Source organism: Galeopterus variegatus, unplaced genomic scaffold (genome assembly GCF_000696425.1).
Source record: "Galeopterus variegatus unplaced genomic scaffold, G_variegatus-3.0.2 Scaffold1495, whole genome shotgun sequence".
NCBI lineage: Eukaryota > Metazoa > Chordata > Mammalia > Dermoptera > Cynocephalidae > Galeopterus > Galeopterus variegatus.
Window position 1 is genome coordinate 349,944 of NW_007727606.1, and position 10,133 is coordinate 360,076.

Here is a 10,133-nt window from a genome sequence, read left to right on the forward strand (position 1 = left end):
TGGAATTGTACATGATCGACATGTTTCTTTTTTATACTTTTCTCTAGTTTTTACATTTTCTATTGGCAGCGTATTGCTTTCATGATGAGGAAAAAACAGCAAATATTTGGAGGAGAGGCTAAAGTACAGCTATTCGAATCAGACAGGGCTGTGCTTGAATCCTGCCTCCACACTTAGGAGCTGTGCCTCCCTGGGGAAATTATTCGGTCTTTCTAAACCTGAGCTTGCATATCTGCAAAATAATATCTACCTCACAGGGTTGTTGTGATGATTACACAGAAAGTGCTAGGTATATGGTGAGCATTTACAGTGTTACAGATACTAACAAGAGCTAAAACCACAACAACTATGATTTGCCACTAAGTTCTCCATACACAGGGAAGTCTCACCTCTTATAGAACTGGGCTATCCTTTCTTTCCAAACCTCGCTTTTTTTTTTCCTTTGGTATGCCATGGGATGGAGGTTGAGGGCAGGCAAAGTCAGTATCGTTAGCTGCGTTGACTGAATAGATAACCTCAATCCCATGACATACAAAAGGATTTTGGAGTGGTTTTTCTCCATGTGTATGTAGGGGCTAAAAATAAAGAAGCAAACAAACAATGAATTTTCTATGCATATGATCATTGTATTCCTCTAGTGAGCCAGGAGCAAGGTCCTGTGCCAGGCGTTTTCATACCAAGTCATCTGAACAACAACCTGCTTTGGCGTTAGGCACTTGCAGTATCCAGGTTTCCGTGTGGGCGCTGACAAACTGCAGACACTTCCTTCCCTCGCCAGCAGGGCTCTCTCGCGGTCACTTCACCCAGCCCCCTCCAAAGTGAGAAGCCGTTGGGGGCCAGCCAACCCCTCCCCACTGACTAGGCTCTTTGTTGCCCATCATCACTACTATGCTAACCAGTGTGAGTCGACAATCCCAGCCTGTGCTGTACAGGGCATTTAGGCGATCGTTGGAGGGTCGTAAGGATCAGCCTGTTCGCCCACTGAGAGCGGCGACAGTGGGCTAGGAATGGGATAGGGGACAAAACCCAGGGCAAAGGAGTGTCCTCAGCTTCCCTGGGCGACGGTTTCCAGCATCTCACTGGAGGAAGTTCCTCCTCTCGTCTAACCCGCAGCTTCCCTGCTGCAGAGCCCTGCCGAACTCCCAGTCCAGCCTAGACTGCCTGGCGGATGGGCGCGCAGACGCCCCCGCGAGTTGGGGAGCATTGTTCCTAGGGCGTCCAAGTCAGGCGGGCGCCTTCCGCCATCCGCCACCCACGTCTCAGCAGGCACCCCTTTTTTGCCCCTAGATTTTCCACACCCATTTCCATCCGTCGTTCGCCCTCCAGGGGATTCTCGGGCGCCCCTTGCTCCAGACCAAGCTGAGTGCCCGTCCCCCAGGTCCTCTAACTTACGGTGCAGCAGTCCATGCTGGTACTGGGAGTCCTTGGCTGGGGCGCAGGCTGGCGTAGGGCGCGGGTAGAGTCTGCGTGGTGCTGGATGGGGGCTCTGGGGCTGTCGGGCGCCCGCAGACCCGCGCCAAGCCAGCCGCTCTCCTCTGCGGTCCCTTCTCCCGCGCTCCGCTCGGCTCACGAATGTCACCTGAGCCCCGCGGTCGGGAAGCCAATCAGGGGAAACCTTCGGCCGGGTGGGCGGGGAGAACTGGAAGGAGGACCCCTCCCTCTCCCGGCTCCCACCGCCTTGTTCCCACTCCTGCCCCAACCCCTCCGCCTACACAGTTCCATCCATTCCTCCTACACACCCCATCCCCCCAAACTCACTCGCCTTGCTTGCTAAGCGGCAGACTGACAGGCAGCTGTATGCCGAGGAGGCAGGAAGAGGCCCCGAATTCCCGGGCACAAACACACGCGCATCTGGGCGCAGCACCCCCTCCCGCCCTGAGATAGAAAACCATGTAGCCTTCACCCAACTCCCCACTTCCACAACCTGACGGGAGTCCCACGTATGGCTCCCTCGAGCTTCCCTCCCCCTCGGTCCGCAAACAAAGGCTCCCTAAGACCTGCACTTAAATAAGTCCCTCTTGTAGAAGGAGAAAGCTGTTGGTACAGCAACCTGGCGATCGCACACATCGACACACAAGGTCACAAGCCCCACATGTCCATGTGTGATACTCCCCAGAATCACTAAAACGTGCCCTTCTTCCAACACACGGACACTGCAGACACAACCTGCAAAACTAACTACACAGACCTTGTACACATACCCTGTACAGATGCAGGTAAATGTAGACACACACACACACACACACACACACACACACTCACACTCATTCTACTCAAGCTGTTTGTATTACTTATCTATCTATTATCTACTTATCCATTCATCATCTATAATCTATCTATCTGTATGTCCTGCACCAAACAAACAAAATCATATTAGGGGTCTTCAAAAAACTCATGGAAAGATTTGTATTATCTTTTAATTCTATTTTTCCACGAACTTTTTGAAGTACTCTCAAATATGCACAGCTATGTTACATGGGTACAGATGTGGAAGAAACATCTGCTGCTCCCCCCGCTCCCAGCTCCTCACACCAGACTCTCCCTAAGCTCCTGATCTACTGCTTCAGAACAAGACTACCCTTGCTCCCGGGAAGAAAAAAAATATCCTAAACCCAAGTGTAGGGAAATAAAAGTATCTTTGGTTCCATGATGAGGAAGGATGTGGGCTTTGAGAGAGGCTGGGAAGGGAAGATATGGAAGCAGCATCTGGGAGGGGCAGCCTGCCACTTTTGTGGTCACCAGCCTCCCCAACTTGTCAGAGCTGGCAGTGTGGCATGTTATGTGAGTAGGGTGGGCCATCTCTTGGAAAGCTAGGAAGTCTTTCTCAGCTACGCTCCCAGAGGAGGGAAGGAAGAAAGGATGGCTATTGCTCAGAGCAATGGCGAGGAAAATGCCCTGTGGCTCTGAGTAGGACGGGGACCCTGCAACAGCACTGCTATGAGTCCACAGCCACTGGCTGGTCACAGTGTGGCTGTTACATGCTTTCTTCCTGCCTGGACATTTGGGCCAGAGGCTTTGCTTGCCAGAGGGAAAATGAGTGGGAGGGAAATTCTAGTGTCCACTCAAGATGGAGACAGTGTTAGCCAGCTTGGGGATCCAAGCTGAGCTGGATGCTGGCCGGGATTCCAGGGCTTGGGTATAGGGGTGTCTCTCTCAACATGTTTGGGACCCACCTACCCATGTAACTGAAAATCTGTTCCCCAATCTGTCTCTGGCACATCCTCCATTCCCCCACCTCCACTAAATGGCAGGATGTCCGGGGAACTCAGGCTCTAGCCTAAATGATGGGCATGGCTGGGGCCTTAGGCTGTACTGATTCTCACTGGACTTCAACTCCAGAATCCAAAGGGGAGAGGGGAGGAGGAAATTAAGGGACAGAGTGGATACTAGGCCTAGACTGTGCTTTTCTCTTCTCAAATCAGAGCTGAAGAATTAGGGATTTGGTGAGTTTGCAGTAAAGTCTCCCAAGTTGCTAGGCAACATCCCTCTGCAGGCTGCGCTGCCTCTGGGCCCTTCTTCCTGCTGGTCAGAGCTGAAAGGGGGGGTATCTTTACAACACCCTCCAAACTCCCACACAGGCAGCACAGCCCTTCCCTCTTCCTGAAAGGCACCTTGGTGTGGGGTGAGGGCGTCTCTGAACACTGGCAGAGCCCATGGAAGAGCAGATATGGCAACTGTCAGTTCCATCCACAAAACAACTATTTCAGCAGCAGCCCACTTGAGGCGCCTACGCAGAACTGGCCACAGTGCTTGCCCTGGGGAATGGGCAGGCTCAAAGGTGAGGAAAAGACAGACAGAGAGGAAGGTAGAGACTGGAATGAGAAAACAGATACATACAAACTCAAATACCAGAGGCAGGAGCAGCAACACATATGGCCTCATGTAAATGACACACACATAGACCCAAAGGTGCAGTCAGTGAGGAGCCAGGGCACACACTAACCCTGGTGAGAGGTTCTTCTGGACTAGGCGGCTGGAGTTTGCGAACAAGGTGGGCTGGTGGAACTCTGAGCCTGTAATTCTCAAATAGAGCTTGGAAAAGGGGCATGTGTGGTGTGGGATGCCTGGATCCAGCTCTGCCGGGCTCTGGTCCTTGGTAGAGCAATGCCAGGGTGATGCGCTCCATGGTTGCCTGCCTGGCCTAGGGCCTGGGTGCCATAGGTCAACTTTTGGAGTGTTACCTATTAATCACTTGGGCTTGGGCGCTGTAGTTGTCCTCCTTGACTCTTTCAATTTCAAAAACTCCTCAACATTCACCAGACCCCATGGCTACTGAAGGAGAATGACTGCAGGCCCAGAAAGGAGATGAGCTCCAGGAGGGCCAGGTTAGAGAGGGAGCTGAACATGTCAGTGCTGTGGGCTGGCACCAGCAGGGAGCATGGAGACAGAGGGGCAAAGGACAGAAGCCATGGCAAGCAGAAGAAGAAGTGGTTTAGACAAAAGAGAGGATAGAAGATGGATTAGTGGGAAGCTTCTGTGGTCCAATACAGATCTTTGTTGGGACAGATGGAGGGGAATTAGGAGAGGGTTGGTCCTAGTAAGCAGAGAGAAAAGCCAAGGCATGTGACAATTTATTTGCCAATACTTGTGGCTTCCCTCCTCAGAGTGGGCACTTTCTGAACATAACATCCCAGCTCAAGCCTACAGAGGGACTCCACAATAAGAAGAGGGCTGGAAAGTAGGAGGCTTGTGCTTTTGGTGGAGCTGATCTGGGGGCTTCTTAGGTCAGGATTTCACCCATGTGAGTGGAGGGGGTGGAGGTAGCAGGAAATTCAGTTTTCTCTGCAAATATTTCAGCCTTTGCTGTAGTAGTATTTTTAGCAACCTGGTTGGCAGAGGAGGAGCCCGGGTACATTTTTAAAGGAGCCTCTGCCAGACTTAAGGCCTCTTCCCACCCTCACCCCACATGTCATAAAGGAGGGGAGAGAAAGCACAGGGTTCCAGGGGTGCATTCAAATTTAAAAATCAGGTTTGCTGGGTATTAGGGGACCATTCATTCATTTTCATCAGTAGTCATTATCTGTCATCAGCAGGATCGATATTGTTAGCAGCATTTTCAAGAAGAGTAAATATTTCTTGGACTGTGTGCAAGGTGCTGCTAGGGACACAGTAGAGAAGACCTGATGTAATATACTTGGTTAGACAGGGGAAAGAACCAAGACTACTAAGTGAGTACTACACTCACCCTAAACAATGCTTTACAGAGTGCTTGTCCATCCATGATATGACGTAGTGCTCTTGAGAACTGTGTGAGGAGGTGTTAGTATTTCTAAGCTCTTTTTCTGAGGAGGAAACTGAGGCCTAGAGAGGTTAAGTGACTTGTTATTTGTCTAGTGTTAGACCTGTCATGAAATGCAGAACTAGGGCTGAAACACAGGAGTTCTCACTCTGAATTCTGTATTTCCCTTTAAAGTTCTCCTGCCATTTGTACTGGGCTCGATGTAATGGGCTACATGGTAAACAAATCAGTCATAGTCTCTTCTCTTGAATCTCATAGACTGATGAAAAAAGTCTGTTTCTGTGTGTGTGTGTGTAAAATAAAGTAATATATGATAAATGCCAAATGAATGAAGCAGACAGTCAGTGTTATGGGAGTGGAGGTGTGGGATAAATGATTGAGCATTTGCATGATCAAGGAAGGCTTCCTGGACGAGGACAGTTCGAAGCAAGACTAGGACTCAGATAAGTGAAGGGGATCAGGAGTGGGCAGAAGGACACTTGAGGCAGGGGCCAATGTTGTGAGCCATGCACTGCGTTTAGCGTCACTGTGAGCTCATGCCACAGCAATCCCAATCTTTTTCCTCACACACAAGATTATATGTCTAAAGCTCAACACTCGGGGTTCATCCATGGTGACCTACTGGAGCCCACCAGGACCTCTAGATAAACACCAGATGGTGCTTGCTCCTGCTCAGCAGCCTAGCGGTTGCTCCAAGCTCCAGCACACGCCTGCTCCTTGCTCCTACTGATTTGCTCAGTGTCCTCTTCCTCTACCTTCATGCCCTTTTTTCTCAATATAGTTCAAAGTACTGGATATGGTTTGCTCCTCATTCCTGTATCATCCCAAACATCTACTTGTTCTATCCCTTTCCACTTCCTTTTTCTCATTGCTTCCCCACCTTTCCTGATGAGTAAGATCTAGTGCTGGTGAAGCAATGTGCACACCTGCTGGGCCTGCACGCAGCCATTTTAATAACATTTGAATAACAAACTCTAGAACAAACCTAGTAATAAACCACCTCAGCTTTGGTCCAAACAAATGTCAGTTTTAATTAATTTTTACAAAGAGGTATAATTCTTACCTTACTCCTTGGTCCATTTAAGTATGTTTTCTCCATTTCTGGTTCAGCTGGACAGTCAGATCAAAGAAATTCCTTGTTCAACCAGCAATTCATGCACGTCTGGTGATCTAAGGGAGGTTCAGGCCATTCTTGCCGTCACTGCCTACCTTAGGGCAAAAGGGAGGAAACTCTTATCCAGGAGATGAAGACCCTCTTAAAATCTTCCAGAACTTGCATCTCTTGGTGTGTGTGTGTGTGTGTGGTCAGTATCCCAGGCTCACGCTGCTCCATGCTCACGCTCTCTGATCTGAGAGCTTGGAGTGGTCATTCTGATCTGGATCCGCTGGCTATGGCCTTGCCCATTCATTTGGCATCTAGCATTTAATGCCTTATATTAATCCTTTTTATAAAAAGCTTTTTTTATTTTTGAAAAACTTAAACATATGCAAAAGTAAATAAAGTAGTGTGTAATAAACTCCACTGTACCCCTCATCCACATTCCATAATTCTCAACTCATCACCAAACTTATTTAATCTGTATTTCTTATGTCTCCCCCATTATCATTTTATTCATAAATATGTAAACCATTATCGTTTTATTCATAAATATGTAAGTATGTATTTCCAAAAAATAATACTTATTTTTAAGTCATATGCTCTCATTAGACTGTAAGTTCTGGGGATCCAACATACAGCATGGTGACTATAGTTAATAATATTGTATTGTTTACTTGAAACTTGCTAGCAGAGTAGATCTTAAATGTGCTCACCAAACACACACACCAAAAATGAAACTACTATGTGTGGTGATGGGTGTGTTAATTAATTTGATTGTGGTAGTTATATCAATGTATACATGTATCAAATCATCACATTGTACACCTTGAATATACATACAAGTTTATTTGTCAATTATACCTCAATATAGCTGGAAAAATATAAAATGTAAAAAAAAAAAAAAAAGGAAAGATATTAGGGTTTTTTTTTTCCCAACCACTGTAGCCTTAGCACAATGTTGGGAACATGGGGGATACTCAATACATATATATATATTTTTTTAAATGACCGGTAAGGGGCCGGCCCGTTGGCGCATGCTACAATGCGCCGCTTGGGAGCGCGGTGGCGCTCCCGCCGAGGGTTCGGATCCCACATANTCCAAGCTCCAGCACACGCCTGCTCCTTGCTCCTACTGATTTGCTCAGTGTCCTCTTCCTCCACCTTCACGCCCTTTTTCTCTGGGTCTCAATGTAGTTCAAAGTACTGGATATGGTTTGCTCCTCATTCCTGTATCATCCCAAACATCTACTTGTTCTATCCCTTTCCACTTCCTTTTTCTCATTGCTTCCCCACCTTTCCTGATGAGTAAGATCTAGTGCTGGTGAAGCAATGTGCACACCTGCTGGGCCTGCACGCAGCCATTTTAATAACATTTGAATAACAAACTCTAGAACAAACCTAGTAATAAACCACCTCAGCTGTGGTCCAAACAAATGTCAGTTTTAATTAATTTTTACAAAGAGGTATAATTCTTACCTTACTCCTTGGTCCATTTAAGTATGTTTTCTCCATTTCTGGTTCAGCTGGACAGTCAGATCAAAGAAATTCCTTGTTCAACCAGCAATTCATGCACGTCTGGNCTCCATTTTATTATTTCCTTCCTTTAGCTTGGTTAAGCATTTCTACTTTGTCTTGGTGGTGCAAGGGGATATTCAAGGAAGAGTTATGTACTTGATCTTGGGCCAGAGAGGCCAAACCAGGGCAGCCAGCTTGGTGGCAGCAGTCCTCAGTGAGACATTGCAAGAGGAAGCTGGCTCTCAGGCTTTGTGGTCTTGGTGCCCTATCCCATTTGCAGATTCTCCTTCCATTGTTAATCTTGGAGAGTTTCATTTTTATTTAAAAAGGTGGAAAGTTTCTTTCATTGTGTGATCTGACATCTCGGTTTCCTTGAAGAAATTCATATGTTAATGATTTCTGCCTACTGGCCAAACCTGTGGCCTATTGGATGGATGAAGATCAGCTGTTTATAAGGAATTGAGGGCTTAACACCTATCACTTATTTTAAACCAATCCAGATCAGCCATCTGGCTGAAAACGGTGTTACCAGTAATCATTTTCTACTGAATTTTCACATGAATTTCTCATAGTAAGTGTTGGTAGTTAAAGGTCTATCCCCCTTAGAATTCAAAGGAAAGGAGACATTGATGGAATTGTCCCGGTGAACTGTCATCCAATGTGGCCAAGATATAGGTGAACAGATTTTAGAAGTTGGCCATTGTAGGGCTGGGATGGCAGGTCGTGTGCAAGAGAAAACTTCCTCAAGGGCACTATCCAGCATGAAAGACATTTCATGCACCCCTGGGATTGGATCATGACACAGGAATTTGGACATTTGGGCAAATGTGTTTCCCTATGTGAAAATGAGAGTAATTTTACTCAGATAAAGCCCAGTTCCAACCTTGGGAAGTGATGTTTCTTTCATTTAACTTTTTTTTGGTCAGACTGAAACATTGAAAAGTAGAGGATTATTAACTACAAACTTTTGTTATTCTGTAGTTTGGGTGGAATATTTAAGTTTAATGAAGTATGTACTGATAGTTATTTCGGTTGATATATCCATGTTACTTTTGCTTTTCTTTCATGGGATTGTGTGTTGGAGAGGGTTGAGGGTGGGGAGAGCTGGGACATGAGCTGTTTCGGATTGGGTTGTTAGTGGAAATGTTCCTGCTGCTTAGAGAGAAGGCCTGCTAGGTAAAATCACACTTTCTTTTGACCCTGAGTCCTTAAGATATTTCCATAGTCTCTCTACAGGTGTTCAGTGTTCATATGTATCTAGTAGAGAGAATCAAAGATTTGTGCTGAAGACAATCCTATGTAGCAGATGTTCACAAAAGAGAGATTATTAAGCTTGTTGCTTAAAGAAGAACACTTCCTGTTCCACTGGGAACAGGATAGTGGAGATATGCTACATTATAATTTGCTAAACACATGTCAAATCTCGACAACAGGAAAGTCGCACATTTAGGATAATTTGTGGGAATATGTAGACCATAATAAAGCCATCATGGCAGATATTATGTCGTATGAGAACCCTTTCGGCCGCACCCCATCATGGTGCTGGCTACCCTTCTCTTCTGCCTTCTCCTTCCCGCCAGTATAAAGCCATCATGGCAGATATTATGTCGTATGAGAACCCTTTCGGCCGCACCCCATCATGGCGCTGGCTACCCTTCTCTGCCACCTTCTCCTTCCCGCCAGCGCACAATACCTTCCCGCGGGCGCGAATCTCACGCCAATCAGCACAGGCTCCCTGCTCCTGGCCCCTTAGCAACGCAAGCCATCCAATCCCCGAACGCCTCGTGTCCTCAGCAAACCTATCAGCTCTCTTCTAACCCTATAAAAGCAGATGTGCCTGCTGACTAAAAAACCTTCTCCCGCAAGCTGCCTTGTGTTTGTGTCTCATCCTTAAACTGGTGCTGAATTTTATTCCTTTCAGCAGACACTGTTGCTTACCTACCAATATCCATGCATTCTCCCTTCTTGCTTGCCAACACAACTGCAATTTTGTTGGGGTAGTCGTGGGTCGAGACGTGACAATGGATAAATAGTCTAAGGCTATTTTCACTTTTCCACCTTTTATCACAGCTAGGGCTGGTCTCATGGCCAATGAGAAACAAGCAGATTTCTGCTGCAAAATCTGGGAAAGCTCTTACTTTCCAAATAGGAGGGGGCAGATGCAGCTGGTACCATAAGTTCTCCTTCTTTCTGCCTTGAATACAGACCTGATGTCTGGAGCCGTATCCGCTATCTTGTGATTATGAAGTAAAATGTTAATATGCTAAAATCATGAGGGGG